Source organism: Falco biarmicus, chromosome 8 (genome assembly GCF_023638135.1).
Source record: "Falco biarmicus isolate bFalBia1 chromosome 8, bFalBia1.pri, whole genome shotgun sequence".
NCBI lineage: Eukaryota > Metazoa > Chordata > Aves > Falconiformes > Falconidae > Falco > Falco biarmicus.
In genome coordinates, this window is record NC_079295.1 from 10,836,552 (window position 1) to 10,848,509 (window position 11,958).

The following is an 11,958-nucleotide window of genomic DNA, read 5'->3' on the forward strand; positions in this document are numbered from 1 at the left end:
AACCAAAACCTGACAGTTGCACTGTGAACCAGTATAATTAATATATCCCATATGCGACATTTAATTTTAACAATATTAATAATGAAGCTAGCTTTTTTGGCCAAAGCATTGCGTCTCCAGATATTGCAGTGTAATTTTGTCTATATAAGGGAGCAGAAAGAGGAAAGGAGTCAAATTTTCCTTTTGGAGTTTGTACGGGATCTAGCAATCCTGGCTCCTGGTGGATGACTGGGGCAACTTGGCATTACCAATGTGAATCATTGCAGCTGTATGGAAGAGTAACCATCTTCTCTGTGCCGTTGCCAAAGTTGCTTTTGGTAGCTGTCCTCCGAGTCAGGCTGGAGTTTTCTGAGTCACAGATCAATTGAGGTTGGCAGGGACCTCGAAAGATCATCTGGTCCAACGCCCTCCTCAAGCAGGGCCACCTAGAGCAGGTTGCCCAGTGCTGGGTCCGGCTGGGCTTTGAGTAATTCCAAGCACGGAGTCACTGCAGCCTCTCTAAGCAACCTGTGCCAGTGTTTGACCACTCACGGCTACAAACGTGTTTTGCTTGTGCAAAGATCACGTTGGGAAACAGGATGCCCGCATGGAGCGAGGCGGGGTGTTGCATGCGCCGGACGGATAAGATCAGGGCAGAGCTTCTTTTTCGGTTGGCGCCAGTTGCTGGGCTCTGCTCCCTGCTTGCAGCACATGTAGCGACGGGGAACCACCTTATCTACCGGCCCTGAGCAAGGAAGCCTCAAACCACAGCTGGGAACATTTTGAAACAGATTTTTGTCACCCCAGAGGAAACATCATAGGGGAATAACAGGCCCTTGTAGCTGTAAACCAGCGATGACAAGATAAAGGCACCCAACTCGTCCTTGTACATATCTAATAGTGCAACAGCAACTAATTTTGATCCCTTTATTTCGGGATGGGAAGGAACAGGGACATTTCTCTTTCTCCACAATTCTAACTATTTCATTTCCAAATGTAAAGTATGCGTACACCTATTTTTTCATGTATATATATAGATACATAGGACTTGTGGGGGGCTGTATGCACATACAGAGAAGTGGGACGTGCTAAAATGGTGAACTTTGATATAGAGTTTGCGGAAACCTGGCCATGGAAGTCAAGAGGATGATTCCTGCTGTGTTGTGGGGAGCATTGTGGGTACCACTCGGAGCCCAGAGACACGGCACTGGAGGCTTTCCTGCACCTGGCTGATGTGAGACCTCAAGCTAAATCTACAGAATTAAATCTTGACCAAAGGCAGTACATTTCTCTGCTCGAAGGATGCCTCATGCTTGAAGAGGAGTTCTAGAAAATGTGGGCAATGGAGAATTCCCAGAGAAGGCAAAGTGTGGGTCAGAAAGCATTCTTCAGAAGGCAATTTGGATTGATCTGGCATTGTCCACCAGGTAATTGATAGCTATCACTGCTATCCCCGTTAAAATAATGGAATAAGTATTAAATCTCGGTGGAGAAGTGAGGGAAGGGAAGCCAGAAAATCATCCACAGGTGGAATGGGATCATATAAAAAGTTGCACTATTCCAAATAAAGTTGATTCACCTTATCTAGTCCCAAATAAGCACCTGAATGGGTATGAATCAATACTAATGGAATCAATAAATGTATGTCAATTTAGTCTAGTTTAAAATCTGTTTCAAAAGAGAACCAAAGGTAGGCTCTCAGAAAGCATTTTGGTACACCGATGCATGAAATACTGCTGTCAGATAAATTCCTATTGCCCCAGATAAGGGTATGGTAACACAAAATGAAGACAGGCAGCAGAGAGATAAAAGCAAAGAAACTGTTTAGTGCCAGAAAGGGTGATGTGCGAAGTGGTAGTGGTCGAGTCCTGGCACCATCTAGTATTTGTATTGCTGCTGTTTGCCCTATGCTGCTGCAGCAGCAGTGAGAGAGAGAGCTCAGTCTCCAGCAATGCCAAATAGCATTATCTTATTTAACTTCTTGAATTTTACCAATGATGAGAAGTATGTCTTGTTTTTCTTCAAAACGTAGTCATCTCTGACACACCTGGCACCACTTCTGTTCTGAAAGATGTGGTATCGTTTCCCAAATTGTAATGGCTCCTGAATTCTTTGAAACCTAATTGCAGAGGATGTTAACCTGTTTTTGCTGTTTTCTACTGTGAATTGGTGTCGGTGGGTGTTTCTGCCCACTCTGCAAAGTGTGCCACCCAAAAAAGGTGAAGTTAACATGAAAGCCAACCAAAAGCTGGACTAATGAAAAGGTCAAAAATATTATTAAGCATTAAAATTCTGAGAAGTCCCTGTTGTGCAGGAGATTGTAACAAGAAGAGGAAACAGCACAGCATGAGCGATCTCTCATGATAAAGATCTGGTGAGCAGAGAAGAGCGGAGGAAGTAGAGCACATGTGATAATTCCTGTTACAGGACGTGGCGCTCCTCCTCCCCATCAGGTGGGGTGCTCAGGGCTTCGGCTGAAATATGCTGGAATTTGGTTAAATTTAGAAACCATGTTACCTTTTTTCTAATTTAATCAAGCAAATGGGAACCTTTGTTTTTCTAGTTACAGAAAGGCATCTGAGGCTGAAGTTGTCTGATCCCAATAAAGCATCCTCTTCTCCCCTGACCTGGAAGGAGTTGGTCCCACGTCTCTCTAGGATCACTGTCTCTGTACTGTGCCTCGTGTGTAACTCAGACACCTGTTTTCTGAGACCTGGGATGGAATTACTAGCAGTGTCACATTTTGGCACCAAACAGGTTGGTACCTAGTTCCAAGGGCTGGCGAAAAGTAGGGCTACAAAGACTCCACTTAAGCTTTTTTGTAAAAAAACTTTAAAAGTTTTAAAGCCCATGTTGTTTTAAGGCTTGAGCAGGTTTTGTCATATTTAGATGCATCATCTAAGGGATGAGTACAAGTTGGTTAAATGACCTCAAATATAAAGAAATCAATTATTATTCTTGTCACTCAGTACAATCTGCTCTATACTTCCACCGTGGAGGCTTGTTTTTTATGTCACTTAATGATTAGCCTCTGTTTCTACCCACAGACACACCTGATGAACATGGGGAGGGTGACAGAGGTCCACCTATGTCCGTCTGTACCGTAGCTGTAGTTCTCCAGTAACATACAGATGCCAAGTCTCAGAGGACGGAGTGAGAGAGTACAACCCATGGGAGCAGCATCCCTTCGGATACCCTGCCTCAGGCTGGGCCTGGGCTCTGCTCTGCAGGTGAGTGGATAGCTCGATTTTCTCCTCCGATGAGGATGCAGACAAGCGGGATGGTTCTCCCCATGCCAGCAGGTGCTGAGCTTTGCAGCCCTGCTGAACCGCAAAGCAGCAGCGTGGGCATTGGTGTGCCGGGGTTTTTTAGCCTGGATATTGGCACGAGGACACAAGAAAGCAAACTGGGGAGCAGAGGCAAATGGTCACATTTGACAAAGCTCACCAAATAGCCGAGGGTGATCACCAGCTGAGAGCTGCTCAGGGCAGGCTAGGTGGGGTTTGCTAATTCACCCATGCATGCAATTCCACGTGGGGTGAGAGGAGGCAATGGCATGGCAATGGATCATGAAAGGCATTGGAGAAAGGGAGCGACATGAACAATTTGCTCTGCACCCAGGAAGGAAAGGAATCGCCTCATCTTTTGCATTTGGAACATGGTGGTACATGCACAGGGATGCAGGCCCCAGGCAGGATCCCATGTTGGTTTAGGGGAGTTCTCGACATGAATAAAGTCATTCTAAAACTTGATTTGGCAAAAAAAAAAAAAAAGGTGGAAAAAACGGCTCCACCACTTTCCTTCCCTACTCAAGCTTTTATCTGGCTCCCGTAGTAAGTCAGAACCATGGAAATGTAGAGCTGAGATGGACTGTAGGAGACCGAGCAGTCTGACACCACCATGCAGAGACAAGAACTCTCATGGTAGAACAATTAAATCAGGATAATATTTATTCAAGCCGTTCTGCAGGCTGTCTGCAGGAGAGATTTGCTATGCAAGGGGGACGGGGCTGATCGTTGCCCCATACCTGCTCAGGCCCCCTTCGCAGCTGGAGACAGTAAATACAGATGGTTGATCTCCCCTCCAGTGTCCCCCCAGTTGCTCCGGTTTGTGTTTCTCCATCCCACGGCAGCAAATGTCACTGCTGCAGGGCGGGAGGGCTGAGATCGCCCGCCTGGCCCCTGCGAGAGCCTGGTGTTGGAGCCGGGATCCTGCACAGGCTTGGGACAACAGAAAGGGGTGCTTTCAGGTGCTGTCGTGCTAATTATTCAGTACTCATCAAAATAACTGGAAAAATAACTTAGCAGGTTGTATTGGAATAGTTTCTCGTTGGCTTGAACTGGTGTTTTATTCTGTGGGGACTGAAACATGAAGCATTTTTAAAGGCTTGGACTTTTAAAAAATGTTGACATAAGGGGCTTTTTCATTTCTTTCTTCCCTTCCCATTCACCATGGAAAGGTAAAAAAAAAAAAAAAGTCCTAACAACAACCTAATTGGTGCCTGTTGTTTTGCTTCTTTCCATGCATTCATTTTTCCTTGTTGCTTGCTACCTAGTGTTTTCCCTGCCTTTGGAGATGCTAGCCAAGAAGCAAGAGAGGAACTGAAACCTTAGTGATGCAACATTTTCCAGACACATCTGTGTTGCTGTGTGGAGATGAAAAGGAAAAACTCAAATCCAACCCTGAGATGTTTCAGTTTCAGGCCTCCTGTTAATATTCTAACCCCCTTGCAGGCACTTTAGGACAGGAACTGTCTTGCTATGTGTGTAGATAACAAAGAAACAATCCTTTTCTGATGGTAGTCTGGGAACCACTTACATTATGCTGTCCTACCTGTCACGCGGCCAGTTTGAAGATCCTTGTAATTTAACTTTTTTTAAAAAAAAATACAAAAATAATATTTCCAAAAACCAAAGAGCAGCCTTTTGTTTCCTTCAGATGCCTTTCTGGTGAGGGATGATTTTAGGTCAAGAACCTGCCTCTAGTTTCAGGTGGCAGCTTGTCAGGCAGGATTTTAGTTTATTATTTTTTTTTTCCCCATGGATGAATGATTGGCCTAATTCAGGGATCCTAAAATTATTATTATTCTCTCTGTGCATGACAAACACACCTGTAATTTCTCACGGAATATGCTTTGTGGCAGAAAAAATCACATTCCCTCCCGCGCTGATGCGTGAAATGTATCCTTATGTAAAGAGCAGCTTAGCTCATCTGTTTATTGCTCCATCAGACTCCACGGCTGTATGTAAACGCTTGGCATGTTTGTTTGTGTGATGGTGGTTAATGCTCATTAAGCGGAGAGACTAATAGCACTGCCTGGAGCCAAGCAAAGTGGAAGGCAGTTGCCATACGCATTTCCCCAGCTTGATTTGGCAAGCACAGGCGGTGCTTAACCTGCGGCACTCCTGCTGCTCCTCCTGCCTGCATAGACTCTGCGAGCTCCTCTCAGAGCCTGGCGTGGCTTTATGAACGCATGGAAAGCACTGGTGACAGCGGTGTGGGACTGGTGGGCTGCTGCTGTACTCGGGGCAGTTGATGGAGCCGTCCCAGCAGTTCTGCTCCACCTGGTTTTTCTCTGTTTTTCCAAGCTGCGTTCCTCTCTGATGTCCACTGCTCCTCCTGGGTATCCTCTGCTCCTATTCCATCAGGCTTTGCTGGCTAATTTCTCCCTCAGCTTCTTCTTGTGCACTCAGGGGATTATCTGTGTATGACAGCAAATGGGAAACTGAGGCATCTGGCTGTAGAGTGTGTCATGTGAAATATGTCGGCAGTGGTGTAGTGCTGAGCTATGAGAAAATATCACCAGGCTGACAGATCAGAGGAAGATCAGGGTGCTGATAACTCTGCCCTCTCCAGGCAAGAGAGACAGACCAAGGCTGAAAATCAGGCACAGCACTGGGGGCAGCACGGGTTTCCCCAACCTGTTTGCATCCCATGCGCTTAGAGAAAAGGTCCAGTTAGGGAGAAAGACGAGAAGGACTTTGGTTGTGTCCTGACATTTGATTTTCAGGGATAAACAAGGCTTAGGTACCCCGAACAGGTTTCCCCCCCGCCAAAATCACACCTGTGAAGTCGGGGTGTCAGCTGAGCTGCCCATATCTGTCAGTAAGCATGAGGACGGCTGTGACGAGGTGTCCGCAGAGACACTGCCCAGGGGATGTACCTTATCAAAGGCACTGGATCCCAGCTCTGACAGCTGTGAAATCACCTTGTCAGCGGCACTGGGTGGATGAAATGCAGAACAGACCCTGCGAGAGAGCGAATGTGTTAGGTGGTTATCAAGGAGCTGGGCTCCAACTGGAGTCGCTCGTTTCTAATGTTAGCATTTTGTTAGAGTTGTCTTGGTTGGACGTGACAAGGTTTGAAGAAATCTTGTCTTGTGACTGGGGTGGTTGTGGCAAAAGGCTGGGGTCTGACCAGGAAGTGTTTGAAGGTGAGACGTGATGTGATGCTCCCTGGTGAGGCTGGAGGCTTCCTGAGGATGCTGGACCACGGAAGAATCTGGAAAAGGGCTGGCAGCAGGGTACTGTGTGTGTGGAGAGAGGGCCTGAGGTGCTGTGCATCACTTTGAACCAAGGGAGAGCTTTTCTCCAAGATCCCTTGGGAGGAGCAGAGTCGAGGAGGTCTTCACCAAGGTTTTGGATGCTGATGACTGGGCTGGGCACATGGTCAACGTAGCAGGGAAGCTGGCAGTGCCCACTCCTGCCTGCCCTGGGGTTGTGCCCCTGGCCATGCCAAAGAGGCCAAGCTTTGGTCCAGGCATGTGCAGAAAACCACACCTGGGTAAATGTCATGATGGTAAAAAAATCCAAGCAACCCACCATAAAACACCCCTAAAACACAACAAAAAACCAAAATTTTGGTAATCGGTCTTGGTGGGTGTGATTGGTGATTTTGCCATGTGTGAAGCATCTGGCTTTAAGTCTTTTGGGATAAAACCCATCACGTTTTTCTCTTTAGAAAGGGGAAGATCTCAAGTCTATCGACAAAGGCTGTTGGATGGTCCAAGAATGCATGAATGAGGCCTGAAGGGAATTGTCCTCAACCCTTATGGTTAAACAGGTGGTTAGAATAGATAGTGTTAATACTAGAAAAATTAGGCAATGCTTACAGCATCCATGGGGTATTTTTGTGATAAGCTGTGGCTGGAATGGATAAAAGTGCCTAAGGGACTTGGGCACCAGAGTCTCACTCATTTTGTCTGACAGCTTTGGGCTTCTCAGCCTTCTGCAAACACTGACGTATTTTTTCTGGATGATGAGTGCTTATTTTCAAGTTATTATCATCAGATAACTGAGTCTTACTAAGTAATGGTGGCTTCTTACTAAAAGTTACCTCTTCTCCTGGATGAGTTAGTCTTGAGTGACAGTTTCTCTCTTTCACTCTGCAGAATACATACATCTGATCTTCAGACAGAGGTTGAAATTAGGTCTCATGCTTGGTGAAAATACTTTAACCAATCAGATATTGAACAAAAGCTTTTGCTTTTTGCTTTTTCCTTCTCCTTTTTCCTTTTTAGAAGGAATTATCCTGCTTAAATTCTTAATCTGAAAGATTGAAGTGCCACACTGGGGAGTGAAGCTTGAGCATGACGAAATCCCAGGAGTGCAGAGTTACGGGGAGGTGAGATGAGAGATACCTCCACCCTCATCACCCCCTCACTGAGGATTTCCTAGGACTTCTGTTGAACTGGGGCGACTGCCCCTTGGTGTGATGCTTGCTTAAAAAGATCTTGTCTTGAGGCTTGTGGCCCCTCCTGCCCATTTACAGCCCAGGGAATGTCTCCATCCATTTAAAGCTCAGGCTTCTGCTTATGTGGACCAGCCTCTTGGGAAGTCTGGTAAGTCTCAAGCCTGCAGCCCTTCAGCCCCTTAGTCAAGAGCTTGACCCAGTCAAGTCAATGCAAGTGTAACCACAGCCTCTGAGAACCTCTGGACTCGGGTATATCTAGAAGCAAGTCTATGAGGATTGGTGTACTGAATGCAAAATGTAATAGCACTCATTCTGGAATAAGAGTCGATTTAACTTGACTTAATACATTTTCTTATTCTAGCTTAAGAGCATCCAGAAAAGCTCTTCTAGTCAATTTTCAAGTGTCAACAAGCTGTTTTTCTTGGTCTCACAAACTCATCTTTGAAATGGGAATAACTTAGTCTCCCATATGGTGTTGAAATCTACTTCATAGTGGAAATCTCCTGTATATTCATGCAAAATTTTAGAGGAGCAGGTGGAAATTATCTGGCAATTAAAGTTAGCGCTGTGGAGCTAGGACTTGGTATGACATAGTCAATCTATTCAAAGTTCACATCTCCCACTGTCAGCAGTTGGTTACGTGACTGTTCGTCATGCTGCTCCTCAGAGGGGGGGAAAAGCCCTTGAAGAGATGGCAAAAGATTTCAGCTGATTTCCGATAACTGTGTTTGAGCAGATGATTACATTTATCTGAAAGGAAATGGTTAAAAGCAGTTCTTTAGCCGTTCTGGCTCTGACATCATTCTACAGACTTATTGGGGTATTAACGAAGAAAAGTAACTTTCTGTGAATGCAGGAAGTGGCCTCCAATAAAGTTTACAAAATTTCACAGAAAAACAGACATAAAAAGGTCAAGACTCTCCTCAGCTATTCATGTCTAATTTTATTCCGACCAGTAGATTTTTTTACTCACTTAAAATACTCAGGTCTGAGCAATAATACAGGATGGCTGCCGTCATTCCGAAGGGGAAGTGTTCATCATCCTCTTGCAGCAGCAGCCGCAGGTGTAACAGTCACCATTTTTCAGAATTGCACAGTATTTTAGCGACTGTTCATAGCTGATGCTAGATCAACAATGAAACATTTTTCTCAAATGCAGAAATGGAAAAGTTCAGGATTTATTTATTTATTTATTTATTTATTTTGCTTCTCTGGCTTTTTTCAATTTATGCAGAACTAATTATTCTCATAACTCCCTGAAAGGGTTTGCTCAAACTTTCCAAACTGTCTTGACTGGAAGCCCTGATGAATTGTTTTAGCTCCAGAATGCATGATTTGCAGGGAGGAATAAGCATGTATAAACAGCTGGTTTTGCTGGAAATTGGTTTATGATGTTTCAAATATATTAAAAAATGAAGCACAACATTCCAGTGAGGCCCCATCAGTGGACAGGAAGATTTGCTACCTGTATGTTGTGGGCATGGCTCCTGTTTAAATTTCTCTCTGATGTTCCAGGGAGGAGCGTCGTGGCGTTGCTGTGAAAATGCTGATGTGCAGTGAGAATCCCAGAGAGCATCCTTGGCAGTGTGGACGCTCATCCACTCCTTTCAAAACAGAAGCAAAGCTGCGTGGCTGGTGGGAACACAGGAGGTCCCATGGGGTGACAGCACGTGCAGGTACAAAACGTACTGGTGGAGAGAAATGCTTCAGGGTCGGCCATGAGCGTTCTGAGAATCAGCTGGGGGATGTCATTCTAAATACATTTTCACCATTTCATTTCACCACGTGGGTGGTAAAAATGGGAATGAGGAATCCAGCCCTGGGGAGCAGCTGCTCAGGTGGGATCCTAGAGCTATCCAGGGCCTGGTGCTCAGGGAGCTGGGGGCTCTGTCCATCCTGCTGGGGCCAGAAGGTGACAGGGGAGCTCAGCACTTGGCGTGAGCGGTCTCAAGGAAGTGGGAGTTTAGTTGGCCTAAAATTAAGCAATGGATATTAAAAGGAGCACGATTGATCTCAGCTGGAAGTTGGTGCATTTTAAATATGGGATGGTTCTTTATTGCATACTTTGTAAGAGTTTGGTAATGCCTCTGATTAATTATAGAAGCTGAAAGAAATAGCTTTGCACAGTGGGATAAGCGTGCATTTGACTTGGTTCCAGGTATGACAATAGCTAAGAGCCATCAGAACTTGGAAGAAAGTCGCTGCCAACAGTCTTGTCTAACCCAGATGATCCCGATTTTCTACTTGCTCTGTCAAACCCTGCTCCCTTGTTCCTTTCTGATGGAGCTGAGGACAGAATTTCCCTTTGAGAGCAGCTTTTGTTCCTGTTAGCATTAACCATGCTTTCTCTGTAGGATATAAAGAGCCTTAGAAAGAAAACTCTCTCCTCTGCCTTCCTCTGCTTCACCGGCAAGAAATGCTGTGTACCGAACACGGAGGACACATGGGATGGAAGAGGTTTGACCTCCAATCTAAGGTTCAGAGTATGCCACCAGACAGAAGCAACACATCTCAGACAATATTCAGAAAGGCATTTTTGAAGAAAATATTTGCCATTGGAAATTACCAAAGGCATATTGTCCCCTGCTACTGACTACAGCAACTGGAAATATCAGACCAACTCTTTTTTTTTTTTTTTTTTTAATTTTTTTTCCCCTCTTCTCCCTGAAAAGTGAGAGCCCAAGTAAGCCTTCACCACCTCGTGGCAAAAAAATATCTGCGCTGGGGAAATTGGTACGTATGGACTGGGTGGATGCTAGAAGATGCGCACTGTTAGGCTATGGGATTCTGGTCTGAAATAAACCCACAGCCTGAGTGTTTGAGGTTTCCTGACACTGAAAATGAATATATTTTTGCAAGTGTTTGCAAGAGGGATTGTGTGCATGCCGTGCGATTGCAGTGTTTTATTTTGCATGCTCACGTAGCACTGCAACTGGAGTTTTATGGTGCTTTTCCTCTTGTTCTGGGAGGAACACCTTCCCAGACAGGTAAAGGACGCGGTGTGTTTGGATGACCAGCTAGGCAAGGTGATGTATAAATGAGAAATATGATATTCTAACTGGAAGAACACAGACTTCAGGCATTTGGGCACTTTCATAGTTCTTTAACACAACTTGGAAACAAAATGGTTAAAAGCTGGCTAAGAATATTTACCTCTAGCCACAGATTAAGCAAAATTTCTATTTTATGCCTTTTTTCCCTATCAGGCTGCTTAAAACTGCTAAGAAATTAGTTTTGACGATGAGTTTTCATGCATAAGTTGAGCTGTACACATTTTTTTTCTTCTAATGTGTAAAATAATTGGATTTTCAACAATGTGGTAGGTTTGAAGTTAGTCAGACATGTAACTAATGGTTATGAAGTGTGTGTGGGGGACCTTCAGGTTGTTCTTTAAGGGTAAGGACGCTGAAGAAAGCCACAGTTCAGAGCAGTCCAGTTCAAATGCTTTCTTGGCTGCAGCTTTTGCTCTGCCCCTGTGAATTTCCGTTCTTTGCCAGGGTACTGGGGATAAAGGCTGCCATGAAGAATACTCAAGTAAGTGTAGGGTGTGTGGCATGTGTAAGCTGGACACCACCTTTCTGGGAAGTCATCTATTGAAACTTTGAACATGCAGTCCCTGGTTTTGAAGGAGGAGATGAGGGAGTTTTGCCTTGTTCGAGGATTTTGATCTTGAACTGAATAATATAGCCTTTAAAAGCCCATAGTGGTGCTGTCTGCCTTTCAGAAGTCTATGCAGGTTTGTAACTCGGTACTTTTGTACCCAAAGGCATTAATGTCTCCACGTGTTTCTTCATGGACTAAGGCTCCAAAATGCCACACTGAAGTGCAATAATGTTGCTTAGGGAAGCTGAAAATATCTTGCCTTGAAATCCTATCTCCTCATTGCTAGATGTGTCTGAAGGCATGTGTAATAACTTCCCTTATAGTTATAAGCTGTGTAATTAGAAGCTATATATGGTTATAAGATACAGTTATAAGTAGCTATAAGCTACTTCGATGCCCTAAAAATTGTGGAGGTGGAAAGGATGCAATGTTTCAGGAGGGCTTGGACAGAAAGAGGAGCCCACGCCTAGGGACGCATCTCCCCACTTACACACAGATGTGCAGGAGGGGAAAAGCCAAGCTGCGGAGAAGCCCCTGCTGGGCATCAGGCAGGGAGCCGTGGTCTGCTGCTGCCGTGGCCCCGGTGGTGGTGTCCGGCTCTAGCAGTTGTCCACATGTTTGCTATTATTTGAAGGTTTGGGTCTGCTTTGGAGTGAAGTTTTAACGTCAGTGCAGAGTGTAAGG

At 45.1% G+C, this 11,958-nt stretch overlaps 1 long non-coding RNA gene across 1 annotated transcript; it reads left to right on the top strand.

Annotated features, from left to right (window-relative positions):
• The first annotated feature begins 2,097 nt into the window (after positions 1–2,097).
• Positions 2,098–10,345, top strand: LOC130154207 (uncharacterized). Its single transcript, XR_008823643.1, has 5 exons — positions 2,098–2,432; positions 2,543–2,736; positions 3,027–3,209; positions 9,187–9,347; positions 10,026–10,345. It is a non-coding gene; the product is annotated as an uncharacterized LOC130154207 (long non-coding RNA).
• The last annotated feature ends 1,613 nt before the right edge of the window (positions 10,346–11,958 follow it).